The sequence below is a fragment of the Danio rerio genome, chromosome 20 (genome assembly GCF_052040795.2).
Source record: "Danio rerio strain M-AB ecotype USA chromosome 20, GRCz13ab, whole genome shotgun sequence".
NCBI lineage: Eukaryota > Metazoa > Chordata > Actinopteri > Cypriniformes > Danionidae > Danio > Danio rerio.
The window spans coordinates 46113947-46129337 of record NC_141040.1 but is presented as its reverse complement, the minus strand read 5'-3'; the positions used below and the strand labels follow the sequence as shown (position 1 = coordinate 46129337).

Genomic DNA, 15391 nt, shown 5'->3' with positions numbered 1-15391 from the left:
CTGCCAATAGAAGACCAGCTGGATGAGGAATTCCTCTGAAGAGTCTCTGCTACAGCAAATGTGCACTACTTTACACACATACAGTACTGATCACTGCCAAACCACCACAGAGATCAAATCTCCGGCATTTACCTGCTCTTCCAGACTACTTTCACTTCTGCTTTTAACGGCCGTGTTAATTGCTGTGTAATGTGATAACTTGTTTTTGATTATCTCATTGGTCACTCAAGGTCGAGATAAATGGGGATTTCAAGACTTTCTGAACTTGCAATGCTTTAATTTCTGCCATTATAGAACAAGTCTACTTGGGTAGGGGTGAGGATTTATGGTTGTTTATAATACAATCATATGCTGCATTCTCTCTACATTCAACAAAAATTGCAATAATAAAAAGTACTGTTCACAAAAAAGAACCAGAGCCAAACCAGGCACATTTCTGATCTTTTTTTTAACAAACAGATAAAAAAAACACACATTATGGATCAATAAAACTTGATGATTTGATAAATGGAAAGGCGGGTTGAATAAAAAGTACAATGATATAGAAAAGAAGGATGAATGATGGATGGATGGAATATAAGAACAATTCATATACATTGTTGAATGGTTGGATGAATGGTTGATAGTATGATAGAAGGATATAATGACAGAATGATTGATAGAACGACAGAATGATTGATAGATTGGCAGATAAAATGGCAGATAAAATGACAGAACAACAGACAGAGAGATAGATATATAGATAGATAAAACGATATATAAAATGATAGAACAATAAATAAAATGACAGATGAATAGAACGATAGAATAAAACAATGATCCAACGATGGATGGATGGATGGATGGATGGATGGATGGATAGATAGATAGATAGATAGATAGATAGATAGATAGATAGATAGATAGATAGATAGATAGATAGATAGATAGATAGATAGATAGATAGATAGATAGATAGATAGATAGATAGATAGATAGATAGATAGATAGATAGATAGATAGATAGATAGTCAGAGACAGACAGAAAAAACAATGGATGGATGGACGGACGGACAGAGAGACAGAGACTGACACAGATAGATAGATTGACAAATGAATAGATGATAGAACAATAAATAAAATGACTGATGGATAGAACGATAGATTAAAACAATGATAGAACGAAAGATAGATAGATAGATAGATAGATAGATAGACAGATAGATAGATAGATAGATAGATAGATAGATAGATAGATAGATAGATAGATAGATAGATAGATAGATAGATAGATAGATAGATAGATAGATAGATAGATAGATAGATAGATAGATAGATAGACAGAAAAAAACAATGGATGGATGGACAGATAGAAAGAGACAGACACAGATAGATAGATTGACAAATGAATAGATAATAGAACAATAAATAGATAAAATGACAGAGAGACAGAAAAAACGATGGATGGATGGATAGATGATAGAACAATGGATAGATAGAATGATAGATGGACAGACAGACAGACAGACAGACAGAATTAAAAAACAATAGATAGATGGATGGATGGATGGATGGATCAATCTTCTTCACCTCTATTGAAAGATAAACAGAATCTAAAAATCAACAAGTGAAAATACTCATGAAAACTGTATCAAACAGCAAAAGCAGAGCTTAGAAATGCGATTTCTAATGGAGCAGACAGGAATGCGTAAAACACGACAGACAGAATTGTTCGTGTTTACGACTTTAACAGGCTTATGTGAAAATCACACACTAGACTCTTTAAAACAGAAGAAAACCACATAAATCCAACACAATCAAGCAGTTTTTATCCACAACATCATGATTTAATACTGAAAACCTGCGTTTTGCACATGACAAAAGAGTTTTAGCATACAGCATGTTACTTTCTATCCTTATATAGTCAAACTGCCTCCAAAATCTCCTTATATTTGGAGCGGCGTGTCGTAAAACGGGCTGGACGGGCCATTCCAGAGAGGTTGGATTCAGCGGCCCAGAATAACCTCATCTGGATCTAATTTGCATTGAGGTGGAGGAGAGCAAGGCTGAGGAAACCAGGACTGCTGGAGCCTTGGGCTACGGGTGATCCAGTCCCACAATTCCCAGCAGAATGTCTGTGTTACTACTGAATAAATGTGACAACCAGGATTGAGAACAGTACGTTCAGATCATTGATTAGGATTGTAGAAAACAGGTTAAGATTCAGAAGATTTGAAGTGAAGTTCATGATGGTGGATACTATTTACACATTTTCATCGCCCTGGATGCATCAATTCAGCCTCAGGGCAATGACATGCAATCACTGATCATCTTTCCTCACAGATGATCAGTGATTGCATGTCATTGCCCTGAGGCTGAATTGATGCATCTAGGGCAATGAAAATGTGTAAATAGTATCGATAACAGTATCAAATAATCGATATCGGAATGGATATCTATAAAATCTAAACAATACCCATCCCCAATGAACATGTTCTGTGCACTTTCATGTGATTTGGGTTTCTTGGCGTGTTTCTTTTTAGAAGCGAGGTGATAAATGCAGTGCCTTCTGTGCTTGTATCTGTGGGATTCTGAAATGTGGGTCACAGAAATCTACTAAGCTTTTCCTCCTACAAAGATCAGGCCATTTATAAATCATCAAAAATGATTTTTTTTTCTTGCAATATGACAGGCATTTCTGTGTTTCTCTATCTGACAACTTTCTTCACAAACATTGAAGAAAATTAAGAAAAATATAAGTGCAATGATGATAGAGGAATTTATAGTGTATGGAGGAATGTGTGAATATATAAGTGATCGACAGACACAACAATAGACTTTCCAAAAAAAAAAAAAAAAAAACGTCAGATAGAACAAATGAGTGAACAAATGAGTGAGGAAACAATAAACTGAAGAACAATACAACAGGCAGCAAGTACCCAGATAGGTGTGATACATTTATTATAGCTTGTTTAACCAAATTTGACCAATCAGATGAGGCCTTACTATCTGTATTTTGTCTCCCCAGTATGCGGTGTTCTGCTATCAGCTAGAGCAGCCCAATTGTGAACCTAGAGCTAAATTTTTTTTTAGAAATGGTGGGAGCAGAGAAAAGATAGGAAAATGGATGGATGGAATGAAAGAACAATGGATGGATGCATGATTAGAAAGCAAGAAAAAGGATGAATGGATGGAAAGAAAGAAAAAAAGGATGGATGGATGAGTAGAAAGAACAAAAGATGAGTGGATGGATGAATAGAAAGGACAATACATGGATAGAAAGAACAATGGGTGAATGGAGTAATGGATGGATAGATGGATTGATAGAAAGAATGAAGGTTAGAAAGAAAGAAAGAAAGAAAGAAAGAAAGAACAACAGATGGACAGATGAATAAAAAGAATCAAAGGATGATTGGATGGATGGGTGAATGGAAAGAACAATGGATCAATGGATAGATGGATAGAAAGAAAGAACAATGGATGGTTAGTTGGATGAATAGAAAACTGTACAATGGATGGATGGATAGAAAGTAAAAATAAAGCATGGATGGATCGAAAGAAAAAAAAGAATGGATAGACAATGGATGGATAGAAAGAAAAAAAGGATGGATGGATGGAAAGAAAGAACAATGGATGCATGGATGGGTAGAAAGAACAAAAAAAATTCTATGGATGAATTAAAAAACAATGTACAGAGAGAAAAATTAATGGATGAAATGATAGACAGATGGATTGATAAAAAGAACAATGAATCAATGGCTAGAAAGAAAGAACAATGAATGGATAGAAAAAATAATGAATGGATGAATGAATAGAAAAAAAGAATGGATAAACAGAAAAAAGAATTGATGGATGGAAAAAATAATGGCTGGTCGGATGGATGGATGGATGGATGGATGGATAAAAAAAGAATGGATGGATGGATAGATAGATAGATAGATAGATAGATAGATAGATAGATAGATAGATAGATAGATAGAAAGAAAGAACTGGATAGATAGAAAGAAAGAAAAAACAATGGATGGAGGGATTAATGGACGAACAGATGGCTGGATAGAAAGAACAAAAGGATGATTAAATGGATGGATGGATGGATGGATGGATGAATGAATAAATGGATGGATGAATGGATGAATGGATGAAAAAACGATGGATGGATGGATGGATGGATGGATGAATGGATGAAAAAAAAAAACGATGGATGGATGGATGGATAAAACATCGATGAATAGAAAGAACAATGGATGATTGGATGGATGGATATATAGACAGAACTCTGCATGGATGAAAAGGACAATGGATAGATCAAAAGAAAGAACGATCGATAGATGCATGAATGTACAATTTAGCCAATAAAAGAGAATCACTTTCCTGACTTCAGTGTGAAATTCCACACACACACACAAGCATCCTTGCACCACCATGTCACACATAACAACTGTGAACCACCGGCATTATCCTCAATGACACCTTCCACCCTCTAGCATGACATTCACATGGACAGTTAGAAAACATCTGCAATCGTTGTCCAAGCGTGACCTCGAGCTAAACAATCTCCCGGAGCCAGAATAAGCAAAAGAGTTGTGTTGTGTTATTTCAGCCGCCTCCTCCACTACAATCAATCAACCTCTTACAGAGGCTCACAGCTGGAACACGTGTGTTTATTTTTACTCAGCAACAGGCAAAAGTGCATGCTAACAAGTGAAAGTTACGCAACAGCATAACCAACAGCGCTTTGAGCAGTACAGCTAAAAAAAGATGAAAACCCGCATGACAGTTCAATAAAAACTTCATCAGTGCGCTTTTCACAGGACTCCTCTACTGAACATGTTTTCCAAATCCTTTCAATTAATCCATTGATTTGGCTCACAAATAACTAAGGGTGTCACGATCCTCCAAATTCTCGATTCGATTACATTTTCTATTCTGAAGGCACAATTCGATTCGATTTTTGATTATGAATAATTAATTAATTAATGACCAATTAATTATTTGTAGCCTACCGTTTAAACTACCTGACCTGTATGGTCTTTGTGTTACCCATAAACAAATCATACAGTAAATGAATAAAGGCAGGATACACATATAATTACCAGCTGTCAATCACTTTTTCTGCGGGACTCGTGAATAGGCAGTGATCTGTGTCGTTATAATGGCGTCTGTAAAAAAGACGCACAACCAACAGGAACCAGCCAACAGTATCTGAGGTGTGCGCTAAAATGACTAAGTACAAGTGAGTGAAAGATTGAAGCAGTCCTCTGACTGCCTGGACCTGCTGTCTGGAGCGCATGGCTATGAGTGCGTCTGTGTGGTCACGTGATGTGCATTTTCAGAGGTAGAGAGGAAGAAGGGCTGCTCAGAAATGCTACACGCCACTGTGGATGTCAAATCGTTGTCGTTCTAAAATGCCATTTAAAAACAAAGACAGTGTAAACAGGGCCTGAATGTTTACTTTTGCAATGGATTTGTAATGGATTTGCAACGGGGGCGGGCGGAGGATCGCGATGCCGGTGTTGTCTATCGGACGAACCGTACGTAATACGTACATAGCAGAGCTTGCAAAACTGTGTTTTTTTGTCGACAACACGAACGTTGTCAACATAACTCACTGAAAATCCAAAATGCTCACACACCGGCGACTTCATTGAAAGAGGAGAGGATTTAAGTTCTGTCGATGGGTCTCCTGCTTCTGCAGTTTAACAAGCACTTCAACAAGCCTGTTTTTTTCCCGCTTGGCAAGCCAAGCTGACGTGACATGGGGGCGTGGCAGCATCGACGATTCTATTTTTTGATTCGATAATCGAAATTGAGCATAAATTTCGATCGATTTCGATTAAAAATTAAATATTTAAAAATCGAAATCGTGACACCCCTAAAAAATAACTGATTCTGGCTGATACGGTTTCTCAATTCTCAACTCAATGACTCATTTATCCAGTTGCAATGATTCACAGCTAATCAAAAGAGAAAAAATGTCAAGAGTAAGTTACAATTCAGTGCTAGACTAAAAAAAAAAAAACACCCACTCACATGGATCACTTTTAGGATACAAAATAAAGTGCTGCCACTCACTATATGGTCAATAATGCTGAAAATTAATGAGAACGTGCACATGGTTATTGGTAAGCATACATGTGAGTACTCTGTATCAAGTGTATCACAACACGCTCTGACGTCAGTTGTCAAGTGTGTGCTGTCTGTTTGTGGACTGGATGGTATTACCACATTAGCACATATTTAGCAAGCGCTCTTAGGTTTCACTGTCATGTCTCTCACCATTAGCCTGGCGCCAAAAAGACGGTTGCTGTGTACCGATTCAGAACTGGAGGGCCATTCTCATAAGGGCCCTGGGCCAAGAAGGGTTTAATAAAAGATCAGGCACATTAAAGAGAAAGGACATGATGGGTGCTTGCTTGAAGTAGTGAATGATTCTGTCGACAGCAATATGGATATGAGGACAAGAAAGGCATTTTAAACCGGATATGACCTGTTCACAAGAAATAAGGGGGCTGTCGAAATGACATATCATCAGGGTTGGTAAATTAGTACACACGACAAAGCAGCAATTCATCAAAACTACACAGACAGACAGACAGACAGACAGACAGACAGACAGACAGACAGACAGACAGACGATGGATGGATGCATGGATGGGACACAGAACGATAAAGCGACAAACAGACAAGACATAGATAGATAGCTTGAACGATAGATAGAACAATAGATAAAACAACAGACAGAAAGATAAATAGCTTAAGCCAGGGGTTTTCAAACAGGGGGCCGCCAGATGGCGCTAGGAGGGGCCGCAAAGAAAATTTTAGATGAGGGGTAATCAATGGGCCCACATGGATGAATTTGTGTCCCGCATCATTCTGAAGGTTAATGTACTTCTTTATTATAATTTGAGCTCAAAAGTACTGCAAAAATTAAGCTTTATGCTGATGTCATTTAAATGCAGTTGACACTTTCGTGACACAGGAAAAGAAGTGCAGCGGCCCGCCTCTATGAAAGGGGACTTTTATTGAATAAGCGCTTCTGGCCGGACGCTTCCTGTGATTTTTGGCGCTTGTCTCCTGCACCTGACAGCGTTTACCTTTCACTCACGCTTACCTCTTTTACGCTTAAACAACTAAATGAATGCTCAGGTCTATTTACTGACAATATTTCAGTTAAAATACAAGATCAATAAGAACATTATCGGTGGCTGAAAGCACTATCCTGTATATGGCTTGGGTTCCTAAGTAACCAATCAGCTGGGTGCTGCGGAGTGCGCACCTCTCTGCGCAGGCTTCACTCATAGGGAACAAATAGCATTTTAAAGACACGCACAACATTGCACCTCATCCACAGTGCGATAGGCTTTACACTTTGCATTGTACAAATATCAGACGGTCCTCTTTGCAGCATGGCAAACAAACATATTAAAATTGTAAAGCAAAAAGTGCTGCAATAACAATGAATGGAGCTGTCATCACATCAGCAAGTTCTCAGAGTTTCACTGTTACACTAATGACAGCTGGATGAGCTCTGCAGTGGACCTCTTACTCACATTGGTTCATAATGATTAAAAAACTAAATTTTATACACCCTGAGTAAAACCACTATAACCTATAAAAATTATAATGTATCTGTTTGTGTTATGTTATAGGGCTAATTAATTATTAAATATTAAAATGTATTAGTGCTCTGTATTTAATGGAGCTCAATATCTGATCAAACTTTAATACTCTGAATGTAAATGCATTTTTTCAAGATGTTAATCCACTTTTCCCATATTTTTTTGTGTAACTAATTTAAATGTAATGTTCAGTATTATTAATAGAACAAACTGGTATGAACATTTTAAAGTCAGCAAAGCTTCTAAAATTATGCAAAGTAAAACTTGTGGCTCTTTGAACTTGAATACCCAATTCTAGATCGCATTTAGGAAATTATTTTTTATCAGTGTAAGTCAGTATTGTCGACCTGAGTAAATTTTGATGTGCACAAAAAAAAGGTATAAAAATAAACAAAACACACTGAACCACTACAGCCTCCATTGTAGTATTGCTAGTTACAACAGTACAGTTAACTGTTAACCATTAACAGGCTGATGAATGACAAAACTCTTTAAAACTTTAAAGCTTTAAATCTTTAGATACATTTAGAGTCTCAGCTGTAAGGGTAAATACAGAAGAGTCTAGCTGTGCATAGGCAGAAAAAAAGCATAAATATGGCATAAAAAACTGTGTAAACGTGATGACTCGAACACAAAATATGGCTTGATGGAATCCAATGAGAGCAGACCACAATGAACACTGCGCATGAAGATTTGATCAATAGATTGAAGCACTGAAACCATGTCAACTCAACTTCTTACATCTTACAAAAATTAATCCAGATAATGAATAATATAAATTTATTGAATAATATATAATAATATAAATGTATTGAATAATACAATTAAACATTTTTTTTAAGTACAGTTGTTAATTTGAGCGTTTTTTTTTGTTTGTTTTTTTTTTTGGCGTCATTTTTATTTTTGGGGGGTCCCCAAAAGAATTCGCCCTACACAAAGGGGCCCTCAGCTGAAAAAGTTTGAAAACCCCTGGCTTAAGCGATAGATAGAACGACAGAGAGACAGACAGACTGATAGAATGATAGAACGACAAACAGACAGACAAATAGATAGATAGCTTGAACGATAGATAAAATGATAGATAAAACAGACAGAAAGATAGATAGCTTAAATGATAGATAGAAGGACAGACAGACAGACAGACAGATGGATAGATAGATTGACGGATGGATGGATAGATAGATAGACAGACAGACCGTTAGATAGAATGATAGAACAACAAAGACAGACATATAGATAGAAAGCTTGAACGATAGATAGAATGATAGATAAAACAACAGACAGACAGGTAGGTAGACAGACAAATAGATAGCTTAAACGATAGATAGAACGACAGACGGACGGACGGACGTATAGACAGACAGACAGACAGACAGACAGACAGACAGACAGACAGACAGACAGACAGACAGATAGACAGATAGATAGATAGATAGATAGATAGATAGATAGATAGATAGATAGATAGATAGATAGATAGATAGATAGATAGATAGATAGAGAGATAGATAGATAGATAGAGAGATAGACAGATAGATAACTCCTACATTATTGTGTTTGTGCTTAGACACTTCAATTCAAGTTTATTCGTATAGCGCTTTTCACAATAATTATTGTTTCAGGACCGTGATGGACAGACTGAAGAGGTTATAACTTAACATCTAAGGGTGATTCTGAATGGTTGGTGGATTGTGTTTTATAAGATGCTATATTATGTTTTGGTACTGGGTGGAAAGGAGCAGCTAAAGAGATGATAATATAATAAGATCCTCGTCCTGTGTCACTAGGGAACTTGGGTTGCTGATGGGCCAGGGATTGATTATAGCACTTAAACACAGAAAAGGTCAGGTTTTCATCATATATCCCTTTTAAATTGGTGAAATGTTCCAGATCTGGAGGCCTTTTGTCAGTAAATGTCCGTCTGCAGCTCAGATGCTCAGATGTTTCTGGTGGTTTGACCGTGACCTGCTCTCTGACTGGTTACATCAGCTCCTCTCCAGTCACTGGAATCCTGAGCAGCCGGTGATGCAACAGCGAGCCGGAAATACTGACTGCTGACAGACACGCATGTCAGGAAGAGTTTTAGAGCCTTGGCTGAGCAAGGACGTCTCCAAGCACAGACCACACGGAAACAAATATAAGTGTACTTTAATTTTACAACGTTCTTTTTTCTTTCTTTTTTTCCCTTCCATCCAGTCATCCATGTTTCCATCTATCTATCTATCTATCTATCTATCTATCTATCTATCTATCTATCTATCTATCTATCTATCTATCTATCTATCTATCTATCTATCTATCTATCTATCTATCTATCTATCTATCTATCTATCTATCTATCTATCTATCTATCTATCTATCTATCTATCTATCTGTCTATCTATCTGTCTATCTGTCTGTCTGTCTGTCTGTCTATCCATCACACACAAATATTCTAAAATCTATAATACATAATATGTGAGGTATATCAGGGCTCAACAATAAGGACTGCCCGGTGGCCCAGGGCCAGCGTGAGAGACGCTTGGGACAGTAGACAGGATCCTTACTGGCCCGATTGGGACAGTGCTGCCTTGTCACTAACATTTAATTTGTCTGCAACTATTTGTCAGTTGCGTGCATTTTAAGTTTGTTCTTTTAAGTCTTTAAACACTTCCTTCTCTGTGATGTCGTCAAGACCATATTGCTTTCCGGTTCCTCTTATCTGATTAAGCATGCTATTTTTTTCCATAACCTGGTAACAACCAGTACAGCGAAGAAACGGCAACATGGCGGCAACATTAAATTATAAGGCTAAAAGAAAATGTCTGTTTCTAACGTCTTGTGAACAACACGACAAAAAAAAACATAAATAAATAAAGTGATGTTTTGCACAGTTTGCCGTCAGTTTGACAAGTCAGCCACCTTTTGTTAAATAATTTCAAACTGCGATGAAATACCTCCACATTTTCCTCTGCTCTTTTTGTTTGCATAACACTTTTATTAACATGTTTTGAAGTATTGAAATTCTAGATTCAAAGACTTTATTTTTGCCACACACGCATATATAAAATATGTGGCTAAAAATAGCTATTAACTTCCCTTTTTTTGGTGGGGCCAGTGAAAATTTTGGTAGGGCAAGTAAAAATCTGAACCACTGACCCGATCGGACCAGTAGAAAAAATCTTTAGCGTTGAACCCTGTATATTAAGCTGAAACATTACCCACTCAAAAAACAAAAAAAACAAAAACTTAATATTTTTATGTTTAATTTATAAAAACTATTAAGTTAATTTAATCCATTTGTGTTGGGACAACATGATGTAATTGTTTAGAACCCAGAATTTTTACAGTGCAGACACATTCTGATGGTTTCTGATGGTTTTAGGGAGTAGACAGACAGATGGTGAAGTGTAATCTCCTCCTGCTATTAGAATTAACACTCCACACAGTCTAGTACGGATGAACATGATGGGCGTCATCAGGGTGGACCAGGAGGAGTACAGTAGTTTAACAGTAAGCTGAAAAAACACAGCCTCAGCAGAGCGTTAATGAGGGCTGAGATGATACGGGGTGTGTTTTCAAACCGGTGAGGCTAATTATCAGCTCGGGGAACAGAAATGCTGAACCATTACAAGGTGTCTGTGAGCAAACCCGGGGGAGCCAGGAGGGCTAACATGCGATTTGATCTTGTTAGATGCCAGTTGTGCAAAGTCACTAACAAACAAGCATATTAAGAGGGTTTGATGCTTACTTTCCTTCCAGGGTCCTGTGCTTTTTATTCAAAAAAACTTCGGAAGTGCATAAAGCAGGGTTCATACACATTTTTTTCTACTAAAATCTATGTCTATGTATATGTGGTAAATAATAAGAAAAACAATGCATGCTCAAATTTATGACACCACATAGTAAAACATGCAACAGTCTAATTAGTTTACGTTTACTTTTATATCTATGGAAAATTAATTTAGATAACACTTACACATCAATAATAAGAGTATGTGATTGGCCAAGGACAGAAAAGAAGACAACTAACCTACACTCAAGTATTCATGATATTTGTTAAACTAATTTCCATGACTTTTCCAAAACTTTTTGAGGACTTTTTTGTTATTTTATTTTTTTAATTTTCCAGGCCTGGAAAATGCCATGACAACATTTTTATGACTTTTCCAGGTTTTACATGACCATATGAACTTTGAAAAAGAACTTTTGGAACATTTGGAAAATATTTTCCTTAATAAAAAGATAAGAGCAGACTAAGGCACTGTGATTGCCCTAAAGTGAAAAAAACAAACACAAAAAACAAACAACTGAAAAAAAAAAAATTAATTGTCATAAAAGTGGAATTAATTATAAAGAATAGTACAGAGTAACACACATTTGGCCAGTTTTGACTTAATGAATCAAAAGCAGTGCTGCATATTTAATCAAATTGTGACATGGACTAGAGATTAGGGTTGTGCAATTAATCAAAATCGAATAGCAATTTGAAACGTTGCGATTAGCTAATTGCAAGAGGCTGCAATAAGAAATACATATTATCTAACGTCCCCCACTCAGAGCAAATGCATGACTGCCATCAGCCTGTGACACTCTTACTAGCCAATTGGGTGAGTACACTTTCGTTCTGCCTAATCAGAATTGTGCAACAGAACTATGCGGGACGCCCACAATAAAAAAAAACAAACAAACAGGAAAGTCCAAACAAGTGGGAAAATTACATTTACATTTAGTCATTTAGCAGACGCTTTTATCCAAAGCGACTTACAAATGAGGACAAGGAAGCAATTTACACAACTAAGAGCAACAATGAATAAGTGCTATAGGCAAGTTTCAGGTCTGTAAAGTCTAAGAAGGGAAGTATTAGAATTTTTATTTTATTTTATTTTTTTGGGTACAGTTAGTGTGATGAAAAATGGCATCTGTTGCTTCAGATGCATTAATAGATTAATTAAAATCAACGAAAAAACAGCACATTGGTAAAATGGGAATATCTTGGTTTTAAAGTCACAGACACCAAAGAAAACCAGATAATTTATAAGAGCTGTCGCAGAATTGTTGCCACTGCACAAGGAAACACAAAAGCACCACAGGCGGCTATATGAGGAGTGTCTCGCTAAAAAGTTAACTAAAAGTACTGCCAGACAGTCACACTCAATCTACTAGCAACAGCAAAGTACAAAGCTGAGCTGAAGCTTCATTACAAAATTAAAATCACATAACAAATCTAAATCGCAATATCAAGAAGAAGAAGAAGAATATTATGTACATAATAACATAAACAAATTTGAAGGGACCTAGTTATCCACTTACACACTACTATTTTTATTCTCATATATTTTTAAATACTTTATTTTTAACATTTATAAAACTTTTAAACATGAGTTTTAAACACTGATCATTCATATATATTTTAGATGCAAATGTGAATGAGATGCTTACACTGTCTTGAAATTTTATACTCCATCATAAAACAGCCTGCATAATCTAATATCTTGTTTCCGATCAATATCCTCCTCTAAAAAGCATGAATGAAACAATCCCTTCCTGTGTGGTTTTTCACATCCCTTCATCAGCAGTTTGCTTTCAAGTAAAAGAGGTACTACAACTGCATATATATTGATTAGATCCATATAAAGGCATGCTGTACGGTATGAGGCACCGCTGACTGCATCCTGCTGCTGTATTATTAGTTTACCTGCTTCCTTTCAGATTTACAGTATGTAATAAAGCACTAGTAGCAAGTGGAGATTTCTCATTCATCATAAATGTTCTTTCATGACCTCTTGCCTTGCACAGGATGCTTTATTTCATTCAGGAGCTATACATTACACTACAAACTTACTGTAAAGTAGAAAAGGTTCTGTGTATGTGTATATATATGTATATATGTATATATTTATATATATACATACACACACATATATATACACACATATATATACACACACACATATATATATATATACACACACACACACACACACACACACATATATATATACATACATATATATACATACATACATATATATACATACATATACATATATACATACATACATACATACATACATACATATATATATATATATATATATATATATATATATATATATATATATATATATATATATATATATATATATATATATATATATATATTTATTTATTTCTTTCTTTTTTTTAAGATAGCTTATTGGATTGAAACTAAAATATATTTTTATTTATTCAACCACTTTCCTTCGGCTTGGTCCCTTATTTTTCAGGGGTCGACACAGTGGAATGAACCCCTAACTATTCCAGCATATGTTTTTTTGCAGTGGATGCCTTTCCAGCTGCAACTCAGTATTGGGAAACACCCATACACTCACATTAATTCATTCATTTATTAATTAATTTCCGGAGCACCCAGAGGAAACCCACGCCAACACGAGGAGAACATGCAAACCGAAGCACTTTTAGCTTAATTTAGCATAGATCATTGAATCGGATTAGACCATTATCATCTTGCTCAAAAAAAAAAAAAATAATAATTTCAAAAAAAAGTTTCAAAATATTCCCAATTATTGCCTTATTTCATTCATGAGTTATGCATTAGATTACATTGCAGTGGTGAGCAGGGAGAACCAGCTCATTTGCATTAAACGCACAGGCAACAAAAACAGATTTAATGTCCTAAAAGCTCAAATTTCCAAGATTTAAAAAGGTAAATAAATAATCTGATGGGTGTTTTGAGCTGAAACTTTAAAGACACAACCTGGACACAAAAGACTTATCTTAAATGTAGAAAAAAGGCTAAAATAGGTGCTCTTTAAAGGATATATCTAAATAAAAAGTAATTTACCTAATAATGAAAATTCTTGTAGTTAACTTAATCATTAAATTACTAATAATAAAATGTCTCAGTATGAATATGGCCACAGAAACAGTGTTTTTATAGTACGAATAAACAAAAGCAGTTTTTAAAAAAGATCTATAAAGATACATTTTTATCAACTGTTCCCAATAAAATTATTCAACCATCCATAAAAATCACAATATAAAAGGTTTTCCACCACCAACAACAAAACCTAAAGTAAAATGAGAAAAAGAGAAAATTCAAAGCCCTTTCGTGAAGTCAGGGCTTCAACATACCTCTCAACACAAGCATAGTGCAGCGCATTGACCTTCATACAAAGAAAAAAAAAAAGATGCAGATCACAAAAAATCTATTTGCAATGTTTTTATATTGCAATTAAAGCAAATTTAAGATGTTAACTTTGTTAATTAACTGTGTTAATGTTACTATATGCCTTCAACATCCAAATATGCAGACAATCTTTTCTTGCAACAAGCTGTTGAGTTTTCATTGGCTACATAGATATTATTCTTTGTGACGTTTTTGTGTTTTTCCACACAAACATCACTCATAAAGCTCACACTGAAGCACACTGCAGCTGGAGTCTGATGACAGACGTTCGGCCCTCAGGGGCCACAAAAAAAACGGAGACCAAATGCACAGGATCACTCCACCACAAAAGGACCATCATCACAGTTGTAATGGCTTACATGTGACTCCTGAACAGATGAAAGGAGGGCAATATAAAGGAAGGTCTATGTACAGGGTTGCTTTATGGTTAAGCTGTGCCAGAAAACATATGGAACAGTTTGGCATGAAATAGTAAAACAGGCCGACAGGAGGAGAATAATGTGGTTTGAGAGAAGAGGATTAGCTGGTGGTGACCTCATTCATTATAAGAAGAGCTGCTCTCCTTTTCTACATTCAAGGTCTTTGGTGAATGAAACTGAAATCTGATGAACTGAAGTAGAGC

The 15391-nt window shown here is 35.9% G+C and overlaps 1 protein-coding gene and 1 long non-coding RNA gene across 3 annotated transcripts in view; one reads left to right on the top strand and one right to left on the bottom strand.

Annotated features, from left to right (window-relative positions):
- cep85l (centrosomal protein 85L) overlaps positions 1-15391 on the bottom strand; it is a 108848-nt gene that overhangs the window by 58882 nt on the left and 34575 nt on the right. The window lies entirely within an intron of this gene.
- On the top strand, positions 8486-13394 carry LOC147839440 (uncharacterized). Its single transcript, XR_015519165.1, has 3 exons — positions 8486-8948; positions 10963-12285; positions 12338-13394. It is a non-coding gene; the product is annotated as an uncharacterized LOC147839440 (long non-coding RNA).